A 15426-nucleotide genomic window follows, 5' to 3' on the forward strand; every position below is an offset into this window, starting at 1 on the left:
CTAATGCCCCAAAGAGAATTTCTCTGAATGTACGGCTCAAATATTGCCAGAGCATACATCAGAAATTAATTAAGCTACTATGAGGAAATAAATTTTATTCATAAAATAGCTTAAAAAATTGGTCACTGACAAATACATTGACCTTAGCTAGGCTGTCTCTGTAAATGTTTAATTTGGCCGAGAATGTGTAAGGACAGTCTTGTGAGGAGTCAGGAGACTCAGTGCAGTATAAGAGTCTAATAGTTCTGGATGCGCTTTTATTTTTCATTTAAGACTTGCCTTATGCTCCCTCCGCTGATCAGGCTCAGGGAGGAGGGAGTTCCAATGGGAAGGAAAGCTTGCCTCAGCCACCTCTTCGTAGAAGACACGTACTGTACTTATTTTTTGGGTGGAATTCCACATTATTTCACCTTCATGGGCAAGTGAGACAAATGAGGAGGATCCAGGTAGTAAAAGGGTGACAGTGACAGAGAATGATAGTGATCATAAAATGCTGTTCTCGCAAGAAATGTACCGTGTTTTCTCCTGGGACACCTGAGGTAAAGAAGGCAACCATTAGCCTGACCAGGCAGTGGCACAGTGGATAGAGCATTGGACAGGGATGTAAAGGACTCAGGTTCGAGACCCCGAGGTTGCCAGTTTGAGCACGGGCTCATCTGGCTTGAGCAAAAAGTTCACCAGCTTGGACCCAAGGTCACTGGCTTGAGCAAGGGGTTACTTGGTCTGCTGAAGGCCCACGGTCAAGGCACATATGAGAAAACAATCAATGAACAACTAAGGTGTAGCAATGAAAAACTGATGATTGATGTTTCTCATCTCTCTCCATTTCTGTCTGTCTGTACCTATCTGACTCTCTCTCTCTCTCTGTCCCTGTTTAAAAAAAAGAAGAAGAAGAAGGCAACCATGAGGCAACACATGCCCAGGGCAGAGGGTTGTCCTGCAGGAGGGAGCACACAGACTTTGTTCCAGAGAAGGCCAGCCTCCGGGTGGCCACACCCTCCACGGGCCCAGGATGCCTGGTCAAGGGCAGTGCACACCCAGGTTCATCTGTTCAACACCTGCCACCTCCCAGCTGTGCATAACTCTGTCTTCCCAAGGTCTGTTAACTCAGGTGTTGTCACTCAGACTCAGCACTAAGCCAGGGCACCCCCGCCCCAGGCACTCAGTATCCCGGTGGTCCCCCTGGCACAGCAAACATCAGAGCGATGCAGCTTGTGTTCACCTCACCAAGGGCTGAGTGCGATTCCACCACAACAGGCATGCTTTCCTCCGTCTACTTGCAAAGCCAAGCCTGCCCCCTGGCCGCACAGCTCAGGAACTGCAGCCTGCTCTGCACCTGCGATGAGTTAACTTTTTAGGAAAGGGTGGTGATGGCTTGGACACCTTCCTATCCCAGGAAGAATACAAAAGACTTTCTGGAAGCATCTTTTGTTTTTCACAGACAAGGGATTCACATGATTTAAAATGCGGTGTTCAGGCACCGGAGCATATTGGTACACCTGACTCCCTCCAAAGCTCTGCTCCCAGACTGAACTGGGTCCCTATGAGAACTGTGGACAAGGACCATGACGTTCTTGGTTTGGGAACGGGAGACAAGGTAGAGAACAAGGAAAAGTGTCAGGTCCTTTGAACATTGTAGAAAAAGAATTAAATCAAAGGATATTCTGACATCTGGGGTGGAAAGGAAGCTGTGCATACCCCCAGGAGAAAGGCGTGTCAGTGCTGTGCACACAGCATCTGTGGGGGAGTGATGTGAGGATCTGGGTGTAAAGCTGGATGGGGAGGTAGCCAGTGGGAGGTGGGCTTTATAGAACAAGATACAGGGAAAGGAAAGACAGAACGAGATTCATATAGAAATGTGTCCTTAACACCTACAGGTACCATCAAAGGTCAGGCGGCAGAGCTGTCTGTTTCTCTCTCCTGCCCTCCTTTTAACTCAGACGTTCCCCTTAAGTGTTTTCGCTAGGATTGAAATACTCACAAGAAAGAAGGGAAAGTTAAGACAGGGACTGCCTTTCAAAATGTGAGTTCTTCTCACCCGGTCCCCCATTCTTTTTTTCACTTTCTTAAAAATTTTTATTATTTTGAATTTATTGTGTTTACATGGATTCAAGTGTCTCACTGAGTATAATTCCATCACCCGCACCCCTGTGTCCCTTTCTATACCCCCTTTCTAACCCTCCCCTAACTCCCTCCCCACTTCCCTCTGGGACTTGCTGTCCTGTTATCTGTATCTCTGTGTTATGTATACATAATTTCACCAATCCCTTTACCTACTCTGATCTCAAACCCTCACCCCCCTTCCTTCTGTCCCAACACCCCGAGAAATATCCAGCTTCTATTTCCTCATTTTAACCAGCAGAAAATGTCCAGCAAGTTACACAAATTTCATAGGCCCACCCAGTCACAACAAAACCTCAACTTCAACTGGAATCAGAGAGAAATATTGCAAGGTGCTAAATTAGTTCGTGCATATTGTTTTTGATTCAGGATTCACTTTTCTCCAAGCAAATTTTCTGAATAAAATTAAACAGATTATGCTATTGGACTCTGATGAGAGATTTTTTTTGAGTCCCTCCATTTTTTTTTTTTGTATTTTTCTGAAGTGAGAAGCAAGGAGGCAGAGAGACAGCCACTAGCATGCACCAGACCGAGATCTACCCAGCAAGCCACCTAGGGGCATTGCTCTGCCCATCTGGGGTGCTGCTCTGTTTGCAACCCAGCCACTCAAGTGCCTGAGGCAGAGACCATGGAGCCGTTCTCATCGCCCAGGCCAACTTTGCTCCAATGGAGCCTCGGCTGCAGGAGGGGAAGACAGAGATACAGAGAAAGGAGAGGGGAAAGGGGGGGGGAAGCTGATCGGCGCTTCTCCTCTGTGCCCTGGCCAGGAATAGAACTTGTGACTGCCGTACGCCAGACTGACGGTCTGCCACTGAGCCAACAGGCCATAGCCGAGTTCCCTTCTAAGTACAGCATTTAAATGGATTTGAATCCTTTACTTGCTCATTGATTCCTTCTCGTGTGTGCCTTGACTGGGGGGCTGCAGCTGAGCCAGGCAACCCTTGCTGAAGCCAGAGACTTTGGGCTCAAGCTGGTGAGCCTGAGCTCTATTTGGCTGACCCCTTGTTCACTGCACCATTTAAATGGATTCCCTTTAACTGCTTTGTGTCCTTTTGAACTAGTTTCATTCATACATTAGTTTAGTCTTAGAATTTATGGCCGTATATAACATGTAAGGTGTATACGGTGCAAAAAAAAAAACAAAAAACGTGTTACCTGTGTATTAAGCTGTACTTTTTCAAAGAGAAAGTAATCTCTCCCCTGAGTGAATATGTTAGCCATCTGTAAACACAATATTATCAGAATCCAGACGTCCTGCAATTTAAAACGCATGAGGAAAGCACAGCCTAAATGTGTTGGGAATTTCTGCAGGTTTTTTTTTAAATGTATTATTTATTTATTTATTCATTTTAGAGAGGAGAGGGAGAGACAGAGAGAGAGAGGAGAGACAGAGAGAGAGAGAAGGGGGGAGGACTGGAAGCATCAACTCCCATATGTGCCTTGACCAGGCAAGCCCAGGGTCTCGAACCGGTGACCTCAGCATTTCCAGGTCGGCGCTTTATCCACTGTGCCACCACAGGTCAGGCATTTCTGCAGGTTTGAATGCAGAGTTTTTACTGCCCATCTTTGAGTTTCCGGTGTATTGGCACGGTTGCTTTGACTGTTGTGTTACATGTGTTGTATATGAAGGCACTGTGTGGGTGCTTCGTGCACTGTCACAGACCTACCTTCAGAGTCCAGATGTTTCATATTGAAAGAAAAAATAAAAACAGAAATGGGCCTGAGTGACCTAAATGCCAGAGTTCCCCATGTAAACTGTCTACTTACCGCAAAGGCAGAGTAAATGTCTGACTCATTTGTCTTTGTGTATCAGTTATACCCTAAAGATGCAAATAAAGAATGCCAGTCACTTGGAGTTGAGCAGTGCAAGGGCAGAGGGCTGTATCGTACTAAGCTCTATGTCTACTACTCCTGGCCCTTTTCTCCCGTTTCGCACATAGATGTGAATTGAGAATTGTTTGATTTTATTTGGAATCTGTGACACCAGGAGCCTCAGGGTGTGCTTTGGGGTGTGGGTTGATGGCCACAGTCACCATCAGTCCCTAGCATAGTCGGCCAAAATCATAAGGGCCTGGTGGGCAGCAGAGCATTCCAGTTCTTCATCCACGTCATGAGCTGGGCTCTGCTCTATTGCCTGTTCCCTGTCTCTATCTAACACACACACACACACACACACACACACACACACACACACACACTTTTTAGCAAGAATATGTCCTAGAATAATCACATCTGCGTGTCCATTTCATCTTAAGCATTTCTTTTCCTTTCTTTCTCTCTTTTTCTTTTTTGTAACAGAACGAGAGAGATGGACTGATACAAAGAGACAGAGATGAGAAGCACCAACTTGTAGTTGTGGCCCTTTACTTGCTCATTGATTCCTTCTCGTGTGTGCCTTGACTGGGGGGCTGCAGCTGAGCCAGGCAACCCTTGCTGAAGCCAGGGACTTTGGGCTCAAGCTGGTGAGCCTGAGCTCTATTTGGCTGAGCCCTTGTTCAAGGTTGCTACCTCGTAGTTTCAAAGCTGGGTCCTCAGCATCCCAGGTGGATGCTCTGTCCACTGCACCACCCCATGGTCAGGCATTATCCTGATTATATTTCATTTTCAAAATTCTTTAACTTCCAGATAAATTTCTACCTGTTCACAGACACAGCTGTGGAATTGCTTTTGGTGAGGTAAACCAAGAAAAAGTCGTATATTTATGGGATGATTTTTCCAATCTGAAAATTCGATTTGAGAAAGGCTGCATAGTATTCCATACATTTACTGGCCGAATTTGAAACTCTTTTTTTTAAATAAAATGGGGAGCAATATATTATCAGGGAATAAAACGTGCCCAGCTTGAGAGGGACCAAGAAAGGCAAAGCCAGTGCTGAGTAGGGTATCAAGACTTACAAGTCTGTGTTAACTAAAAGTATTAGGGAGGACAATCTTAACAAATTTTAATTTTAATTGATTTTTACAGTACATACTCAAGTAGTCCATTGAAAACCAGGTCAGTGGTAACAGTCTTTTGTTCTTCTGTCTTTCTCTCAACAATTAAGGATATAATTGCAGGGCGGCTGCAAGTTTAAATGAATACAGGCTAGAGGACATTGCCCTGCATCTGTTCTCACTGATTCCTCACCCCCCACGAGAGTCCTGCCTGGGTGTGCTGGGCGGTAGCCATGCATCTGGTGCTGCAGGGCCACAGAGTGTCAAGAACAGTGGCAAAAGGAAGCCAGATGTTCCTGAAGCCACTAACCCACAGAGGATTTCATTGCTGCAGAGAAAGGATCGATCTAGTGACTTGTGGAAGTGACCCCTCCGTCTGGGCTGCCCTGGAGTTCCGCAGGCGCTGCCCAGGCTCCACTGGCCCCGTCACTGCTGGTGTGCTCTGCACTCTACTCACTTCCCCTTCAAGATACACAGGCTGCTCATTCATGATGCGTCCTGCGTTTATCATAAACACAAAGAATACAAACATGAAAGAAACAGACTGCTCCTGGAACATGGCCCGAATAGAACACAGGGAGATGGACTCTGAGTCGGGTTGCTGTGGAAGCAGTGTGACGTGCTGGGGCTGTTCTCTCGGGAACTAAAGAGCATGCCCAAAGGATAAGGGGCCAGCAATGAGCCAGGCCTGCACAGTTGGCTTGTACAGGCAATTGATACAAAAGTGCACAGTCCGCACAGCCAGTACAACAGTTAGCTAGAATACTTTCCACTGGAAACATTCTCATTAGAATTGCGCCCCCACCTCCTGCCCCAGCCTTGTAGCTCTGTTGATAAGAGCATCATCCCAATAAACCAAAATCACAGTTCAATGCCAGGTCAGGGCACATACAAGACTCAACCAATGAATGTCTGAGTAAGTGGAATAACAAAATGGTGTTTCTCTCTCTTATATTGCTCTCCTTTTTCTTGCTTAAATATTAATAAATAAAAATTAAAATAAAACAAAAATTACATAATCATATAAGCTTTCTGACACAATCCAGATTTTGTACCTCATTCAGGGAACAAATGCTTTCATTATCTGCCAGCGTTCTTTTCATTTAGTTCATCCATTTAACATTATTTCACAAAAGCTTTCCAACATTGGATCATATATGATATTCTTATCCTGCCACAAAATGAGGGCTCAACAGACACCATGTGAATGAATGAACCTTTTTCTACATACTTTTTTTTTAATTTACTTTTTTAGATTTTATTTATTCATTTTTATTAGAGAGAGAGGGGAGAGAGAGGGAGAGAGAGAGATAGAGAGAGAACAAGGGGAGGAGCAGGGAGCATCAACTCCCATATGTGCCTTGACCAGGCAAACCCAGGGTTTTGAACCGGCGACCTCAGTATTCCAGGTCGACGCTTTATCCACTGTGCCACCACAGGTCAGGCCTAAATACTTTTTTCCTGTAAATTATTTTTGTAGGATAACATCCCAGGCCTGGAATATATAAGTAAAAGTGTAAACCTTTTTATTCTTCTTGTGGCATGTTGCCATGGGAGCAGAACACAGTTTCCAGCTTCAGCAAAGCCTTATTCAGCTGCTTCTCCATAGTATCTGTGTGCTACTGGACTACTGACCTTTCTTTATCAAAATCACAGTCCTTTGTTATATGAAATGACAAAACAATTTTTCCCCAATATAGAAATATTATGAGTAAGGGGGCACAATAATGCCAGCTATTGTTATGGCCATGGGCATCATATAATTTTGCCCAAAGCCTCAAAAACTGTGTGTATCTCATTCAACATTTGTTTTTGTTTTTTTACATAGGTTTAAAGTGGTTTTTGTTGTACTTGCAATTTCTTGTTCCATAATGACTTTTATACTTTTTCCAGTGTTTCCTTCTGTGCACTTTTTTTTGTGTGTGTGTGACAGAGGCAGAGAGAGAGACAAAGAGAGGGACAGACAGACAGCAAGGGAGAGAGATGAGAAACATCAATTCTTTGTTGCAGGTCTGTAGTTGTTCATTGATTGCTCTCTCATATGCGCCTTGACCGGGGGCTACAGAAGAGCGAGTGACTCCTTGTCAAACCAACGACCTTGAGCGCAAGCTGTTGACCTTGTTCCAACCAGATGAGCCCGAGCTCAAGCCGGCGAGCTTGAGGTTTCGAACCTGGTTCGCCACATCTCTGTCTGATGCTCTATCCACTGCGCCATCACCTGGTCAGACATCTGAGTGCTTCTTGTCCTGTGCTGTATATTCTCTTCCCCTTTTGACACTGGCATTTTTGGTGATATTCCTGAGTTCAATAATTTCTAAAATATTATAAAGTAACTAGTGCTTAGCTATCAATCACTGCAAATATCTCCCCCATTCTGTTGATTCCTTTTTCTTAGCGTTCTGGCCCATATTTTGCTTCCTGATTTGGTCACAGCTTCAGAAACTCAAAAGTGTCCCTCTCCACAGGCAGCATTACACTTTATTGAATGTTTGTGTTGTGAAGATGTGTTGATTATGTAACTGGATTTGATTTTCCCTGATTTTGCTCCTTAGCCTGGCTGAGATGCATGGTGTTTTGGGGTGGGAAGAGGTAGAAAGGTGAGGCTGGGAACAACATGTACCGGATATGATTGCTGAGAGGAGTGAAGGCGGGGATGCAGGTAGTGTCTACCACCAGGCCTGGAGGTACAGAGCAGAGCACAGTACTGTGAGCAGAGCACAGCGCTCTGCAGTTGCTGCCTAGGAATTTTAACAGTAAGACAACCCTGCTCACACAGAGAGATGTGTCATTTGATGAAGAATCTGAACTTGGAATTCTCACCAGTACTATGTGCCTTCTTTTTCCCGTGCACCTTTACTATTATTTTATTTTTCATTGTTAGTGAGAGAGGGAGAAGGGCAGAGAGAGAGGCAGAGGGAAAGGGCGAGAGAGAGAGAGAGAGAGAGAGAGAGAGAGAGAGAGAGAGAGATGGAGATGGAGAGGGTGAGGGAGAAGGAGAGGGAGAGGGAGAGGGAGAGGGAGGTGAGAGAGGGAGGGAGAGGGAGAGGGAGAGGGGGAGGGGGAGTAGGAGGGAGAGGGACAGAGAGAGGGAGTTGGAGAGGGAAAGGGAGAGGGAGAGGGAGAGGGAGATGGAGACTGGGAAACTGGGAGGGAGAGAGAGAAAGAAAGAGAGGGAGAGGGAGAAGGAGATGGAGAGGGAGACTGGGAGACTGGGAGGGAGAGAGAGAGAAAGAAAGAGAGGGAGAGGGAGAGGGAGAGGGAGACCGGGAGGGATAGTGTGGCACAGTGAATAAATTATCCACCTGGAATGCTGAGGTCACCAGTTAGAAACCCAGGACTTCTCTGGTCATGGCACATATGGGAGTTGATACTTCCTGCCTCTCTGCCCTTCTCTCTCTCTCTCTCTCTCCCTTCTCTCTAAAATGAATAGAAAATGGAAGGGGAAAGGCATATTGATCTCCTCCTGTATGTGTCCTGACTGGGGATAGAACTAGCCATCACAGTACTCTGGGATGATGATCTAACCAACTGAGCTACCCAGCCAGGGCAACCACTTAGAAAGTTGAAGCTGATAAAAATGGGTGACCTCGGACCAACCTTTATGTAGTAGATGCTTGCTACTTAGCTTTCTAGCTCCCGAGTTGGTGACCTGGGACAGAGAACTGCCCTTCCTATGGCTCAAAACAGCCCCCTTTCAGGGTCAGTAGGTAAGAAATCTTGAGACTACACTTCCTTTGTGTGAGTGTATTGAAAATGGGTCAAGGGTTTGATTCCCGGCCAGGGCACACAGGAGAAGCGTCCATCTGCTTCTCCACCCCTCCCCCTCTCCTTCCTCTCTGTCTCTCTCTTCCCCTCCCACAGCCAAGGCTCCATTGGAGCAAAGTTGGCCCTGGAACTGAGGATGGCTCCATGGCCTCTGCCTCAGGCGCTAGATTGGCCCTGGTTGCGACAGAGCAATGCCCCAGATGGGCAGAGCATCACCCCCTGGTGGGCATGCCGGGTGGATCCTGGTTGGGCGCATGCGGGAGTCTGACTGTCTCCCCTGTTTCCAACTTCAGAAAAAAAAAAGTGCCATGAATGGAAAAGATCCTGGAGTTTCTATTTCCACCAACTGGGGACTCTCTGCTGACCCCTTGTGGGTGGCCTGTGCCTCCTCACTCAGCTGATCATAATCTGCATATTCTTAATTTAATTCAGCAGCTAGGGCCCCCTTTCAACACTAGTACTTAGCCAATGCTGTTGATGTAATTATCAGTATCAGTGTTTAAAGTGGAGTATACGTAAAAGGGACACTGAGGTATTTGTAATGTGCCAATTCAAAAAGCAATGTAAAATTGTGGAAATGCAAAAATGAATTAAAGAAATTATGCTCAACTGCATATGCAAATACATACAATCATGCACATAAATAAACATATAAAATAATGTGTTTACTTTTTTCTGATTCTGGAAGTGATGTGAAGAAAAACCATAGTCGTATTTCAAAATTTTGCTCTACCAAATTTTAATTAGAGGAATCACAGGTACAAACAAATGTAAATCTCAGAAGCCAGAGGTGGGTAAAAACTTTGCCAGATTTTCATTTAAATTTCCTAAGATTCATTGTTACTGCTCCTATTGTTTGAACAGGAAATTTCAAAAATGTTTTACTGCATAAAAATACTTTCAGAAATATGATTGTCTATTGCCTTCTCAACTCACACGGTACCTCAGGGAAGCATATATGTGTTTCTAAGCATTTGTGTGTGCGTGTTCTCTACCTTTCGACGAGTTATGTAATTCTTTCATTCTCTATTAGAAATAGGAATTTGCCTCATGGAGTGCTGGGAAGAATAAGCCTTCAGTGTGCTGTGATGACTGGCTTTGCAGAAGTGAGTCAGGGCTTTCCGTACCCTATGGAATAGAGAGTTGACTGGGGAACATTTTATCACCTCTCACAGATGCATGTTTTTAAATTCAATTGAATAAAATTCATTAAGTGGGACACTTGAAATCATGTGAACACGATAAATTAAAATTTTTTCCAAAATTCAAAGAAAATGAAATAAAACATTTACCTCATTTTAATTTTAACTCTTTTATTCCAGGATCAATTCTATTGTTATATCTGACTGGGCAAAAATAACGCCCCAAACTCATCTGGAGTGGAGTGGGTATGAAGTGGGGGTGCTGGAGGTTGTGCCCTCCTCCCAAGAAGGTCCAGTATGTGGATATTAATGCAACTTCCAGAATAAACGTCAAAGTGAGGACAAAATGATGCACACTATGTTCAGGTGTAGAATGCTCTTTTCTAAACCATTAAGAGCTCATTAGTATTTCAGAAGTCAGGGCTATCTTCCCTTGTCGCCCAGGTCAAAGATGAGCAGCTTGCCTATCTCACAGTGAGCACTTTGCTAACATGTCAGGTATTCACCCTCAGGAGGAGTCTTCATACTCTTCTATCTCTCTGCCCTTTGTTCTTTATCCTTTTCTTTCATCCTCCTCTCTTCCGAATCCAGTCATAATGTAAAATATCAATAGTATATGCCCATTAACTGAACATCACGTTGGATTGTCTTGACCAGGCCAGTGTGAACAGCCCTGAGTACGTGACAATTGCAGGAGGGCTGGAAGTCATGGGCTCTGCAATGAAAACGTCCTCTCCCATCTAAAAGGGAGGCCAGGGTTATTAGTCCTGCTGCTACTAGGCATCTTCTGCCCCCTCCCAGTCCCTCGGGGACTCTATCAGCAAAAGGACACACTAAAGCCCTGGGATGAACCGGCCCTTTAACTGTGTGCAGCATCCTGTAGGTGTCTGAGATGTCGAGAAAGGTAAGTTTGCTTTATCTCTTTGAGAATAAATAAATAAGCTTTAAGATAGCTAACACATCACTAGCACTGCTAAGTGCTAGGTCCTGTGTCAGCCACTGTACAGACACTAACACATTTGACACTCATAAATAAAGCGGGTACTGCTATCACTTCATTTTCCAGTGAAACATAAGGCACAGAGAGTTTAAGACATTCGTTCATGGTTCGGTGTCTGGAACACAGGCTGGCTGACTCCCGAGCTTACCGTTCACATCCCCTTCACTGTGTCTCCCAGGATGTACGCATCTCCTCAGGTTCTCTGGATGCTTCAACACATCAGTACACGGGGGAACCTAGGACCCTGCCTGGCATGGAAGTGTTCCACAGCCATTTCTGGCCTGTTTTGTGTCTCTCTATTGCCCATTTACAAAGAGCAGTACCCAAATCACAAGTTCCTGGAATTCAAAAGTTGCTTCTGTAATCTAAGATCCATCCCTGTGAGAAGAAATAAAAACCATGTTTCCAGGTCTTTTTCTGAGAGAGGATCAGTGTCAAAGTGAGGGGTGCGTAACATCCAGATCTGAACTGTACTCTCAGGGGAAAGACAGCTCAGTAGTCATGAAGGAACATTCTTTGGGACAGGGCCACCATAGCTGAGGTGTTGTCCAGCTGTTGGCTAGAGTAAAATGTCAACATCTGTCTAATTATGCAGGTTATCTATCTCTATATATATCTATGTGTTTATGTATCTATCTATCCATCTATTTATCTATCATCTATCTATCAATCTATCTATATTTCCCTTTCCCCATAATTTACTTTTTAATTTTAAATTTAATAAGATAATATTGATTAGTAACACACAGTGTGTCTATAAAGTCATGGTGCACTTTTGACCGGTCACAGGAAACCAACAAAAGACGATAGAAATGTGAAATCTGCCCCAAATAAAAGGGAAACTCTCCCAGTTTCATACCTATTCAGTGCAATTCGATGTGGGCTCACGCACAGATATTTTAGGGCTCCTTAGGTAGCTATCCTGTATAGCCTCTACAGACTCGTCACTGACTGATGGCCTACCAGAACGGGTTACTCCACCAAACTGCCGGTTTTCTTCAACTGCTTATCCCACCAAGTAATGTTATTCCTATGTGGTGGCGCTTCATTATAAACGTGCCGATATTCACGTTGCACTTTGGTCACGGATTCGAATTTAGTGAGCCACAGAACACACTGAACTTTCCTCTGTACCGTCCACATCTCGACTGGCATGGCCATGGGCTGCTCCGCTGTATACATGGTGTTACGTCATCATCTGCACATGCGCACATGCTGCCACATCATCCTACAGAAACTGGGAGGGTTTTCCTTTTATTTGGTGCAGATTTCACATTTCTATTGTCTTTTGTTGCTTTCCTGTGACCGGTCAAAAGTGCACCATGACTTTGCGGACACACTATATATCTGTATACTCTATTATGTGTTCTACCAAATTCTAGTTTCCTCCCTTTACCATATATTTGACAAGCTTACCTTTCCTGTTTCTGTTTCTTACTTCTTTAGATCTGAGTCATATTGTGGTATCATTTCTCTTTAGCCTGAGAGGTTGCTAAAATGAATTATCTCAACTGTCATACGTGTGTGTGTGTGTGTCTGTGTGTGTTTGTGTCACAGAGAGAGAGACAGAGAATGAATGAATATCTTCAAGTTCCCATTTTTGTGATGAATTCTTCCAGCGGATATAAGACTCTGAGTTGATAACTGTTTTCTTTAAGCTTTTAAAGAGGCAGATATGTTGTCTTCTGCATTCACTTGTTTTTCATGAGGAGTCACTCATCATTCTGAATATTGTTTTTCTCATTGTCATGCATGCCCTCCGTTCTGATTTCGTTTATTATTTATTTAATTACTAACTTACTTGTTTACTTTATTGTTCTCTGGCTTCATATTAATTTTTTTATTGATTTCAGTTAAAGACGAACGGGGGGGAGAGAGAGAGAGAGAGAGAGAGAAAGAGAGAGAGAGGAACATAAATCTGTTCCAGCGTGTGTGCTGACCTGGGATCGAACCGGCAGCCCTTGCACTTCTAGATGATGCACTAACCAACTGAGCTATCCCGTCAGTGCCTCTGGCTTCTTTTAAATTTTGGTTTCAAAAGTTTAACTATGACAAGCCTAAGTATGTTTATTTCATTTAATTTCAGTTTTTTATATTTATCCTGTTTTAGGTTCCCTGAATTTCTTGCATCTTTGGCTTGATGCCTTCTCATCTTCCAAAATCTCAGCTTTTATTTATTTCCTATTAATAAATTAATAGGCTTAATTTTAAGAACAGGTCAGGGTTACAGAAAAATACAGCGGACAGTACAGAGAATTGTGATATGCCCTCTACCCACACAGGCTGTTTGCCCTGTTATTAATAGCTAACACTTGTGAGTGCATTTGTTAAAGTTAATGAAGCTGTATCAATACAGTAGTAGCTGAAGCCCACAGTGTGCTGTACATGTCAGTGTTTGCATTGTACATTTCTGTGAGCTTTGGCAAATGCACAATATCGGGAATCTGCCGTTATAGTCTCACATAGAACAGTTCCATTCCCTTAGTAACCCCTGTCCCTTACCTTTGATCCTTCCTTTCCTCATTACCAGCCCCTGAAACCACTGGTCTTTTAACTTTGTGGTGACTATGAATAGTGCTGCTATAAACATTCACATACAAGTGTTAGTGTAGACTTTATAACTTTTTTGGGTAAATACAGACGAGCATGGTTGTCTTTGTAAGAAACTTCCAAACTGTCTTTCAAAGGGTCTGTGCAGTTGAGCATCCCACCAGCAATGCATGAGACTGGCCGCTGCTCCACGGCATTGGAAGCAGCAGCCCCTCTAGAAAGATTCTACGCACTTGCCCCCTCCACAAGAGGGAGTGAAAGGAACATGCAGAGTACCACATGGGTGCCCGGCCCCACTTCTCCATAAAGGTCCCCGAGTAGCCTATTTGGAAGTTGCCCGTAGAGTCCTCGGCTGTCGGCTTGAGTGGGATCGAGGTGCATTGAACGCACTGTTCTCTCCTTAGGACTCGCCCCGCCGTGTTCAGTGTATCCCTGTGGTCCCAGTGGGCGGGGGGGGGCAAGGGGCAGGGGAGGGCTGAAGTGTTGGGGACAGGCTGGGTCTCCTCCCTTTGAATGGCACTGTCCTAGCAATGTCGATCACATTCACCATCCCCATGTGACACAGGAAACAAATTCACAGAGAATTCTCAACTTTATTGAAACTACAAAGAACAGGTCCTGAAACAGTGGGTTACTGACTTAACACTTCTATCTAATACAGAAAGCAGATCTCTGGTAAACTGTCACTGATGGTGAGGCATTCTCCATTTAATCTGGCTCAAACATATCACAGAAAAACATTCCTCAGAAAATGGGAAGTATAAACATGCCATACGGGGAAGCAAACAGGGTCCATCCACGGGGAGGCGGGCCACCAGGGCGGATCTGTGGAATGAAGAAGGGCAGAGGAGGAGGCCAGAATGGAGGGGGAAAGGGCACCAATGGTGGACAAGGCAGGGGTAGACAACAAAAGGAGCACAGAGAAAGGGCGGGTGGTATTGGTGGTGGCGGCAGCCCAGGCATCCGCACCCCGGGCAGTGGGAGCCCGGGCCATGCTTGTTGCACACTCCATGTCCAAGCATGCTGTGGACTAGGGGTGGCATTGTGGGGTACACCCATATGAACACGGAAAATGTGGTCCAGGGCCCTCTGACGTCTTCTCCTATTCGTAAACCAAACCTTCAATCAGAGAGAAAAAGGGATTTGTTAGTACATTATCACTGAATATCATAACTGAAAAGAGCACAGTAAGCAATGCTCTATGCCCTCACAATTTTAAACTGTATCACAGAAAGCTACTTTCTTCTTGCTAAAACATGTTGGGAAAGTCCTCCTAACTACGTGCCCGGTTACAGCGTGGCTTAGTGCTTTCTCTCTCTTTCCACCTTTCATTTCATTGTCACCACTCTAAGATGCAGGTGGCACTGAGGAAGCGCCCTCTCTCTGCCTGCTGTCACTGCTATGCCTTGTGTGCCTGTGTCCTGTGGGAGGCAGGGCGTAGTAAAAAGTCGGTGCTGTTAAAAATCCTGCTGAGGGAAACAGCTCCCATGTTCAAAAGGCCCATCCTCAGGGTACAGTCCTGAGTCAATAGGGAGCATTGCATGCTGGGACAAAAGCCTTCCTTCAAGGATGCCCCAAGGGTCATTCATCATTTGAAACCTGTTAATAGTGAAAAGAAGGTTTTGTGGGGGAGGCTTGGTCCTGGGGGCTCACGGAGTTGGTGTCTTGCCTTGCTGGGACTGGAGTAAAGCTGAAGCCCTAGACACTGCCTTAATATTTCAGAATTTTGAGGTAGCGAGTGTTTAGACAGTCTCTACCCAAATGTCTTAAAATTCTGAAAATCTTTGTCAGCCAAGAGTTTGGGGATAATGAGCCAAAACATCGTCACTGCTGTCGATTCTGCGCGCTCCACCTGCCCCACCTCCCTTCCTTTCCGGGTCAGGACCAGGTCAGCTCACTCTGCTCTAGCTACAG

Source organism: Saccopteryx bilineata, chromosome X (assembly GCF_036850765.1).
Source record: "Saccopteryx bilineata isolate mSacBil1 chromosome X, mSacBil1_pri_phased_curated, whole genome shotgun sequence".
Classification (NCBI taxonomy): Eukaryota; Metazoa; Chordata; class Mammalia; order Chiroptera; family Emballonuridae; genus Saccopteryx; species Saccopteryx bilineata.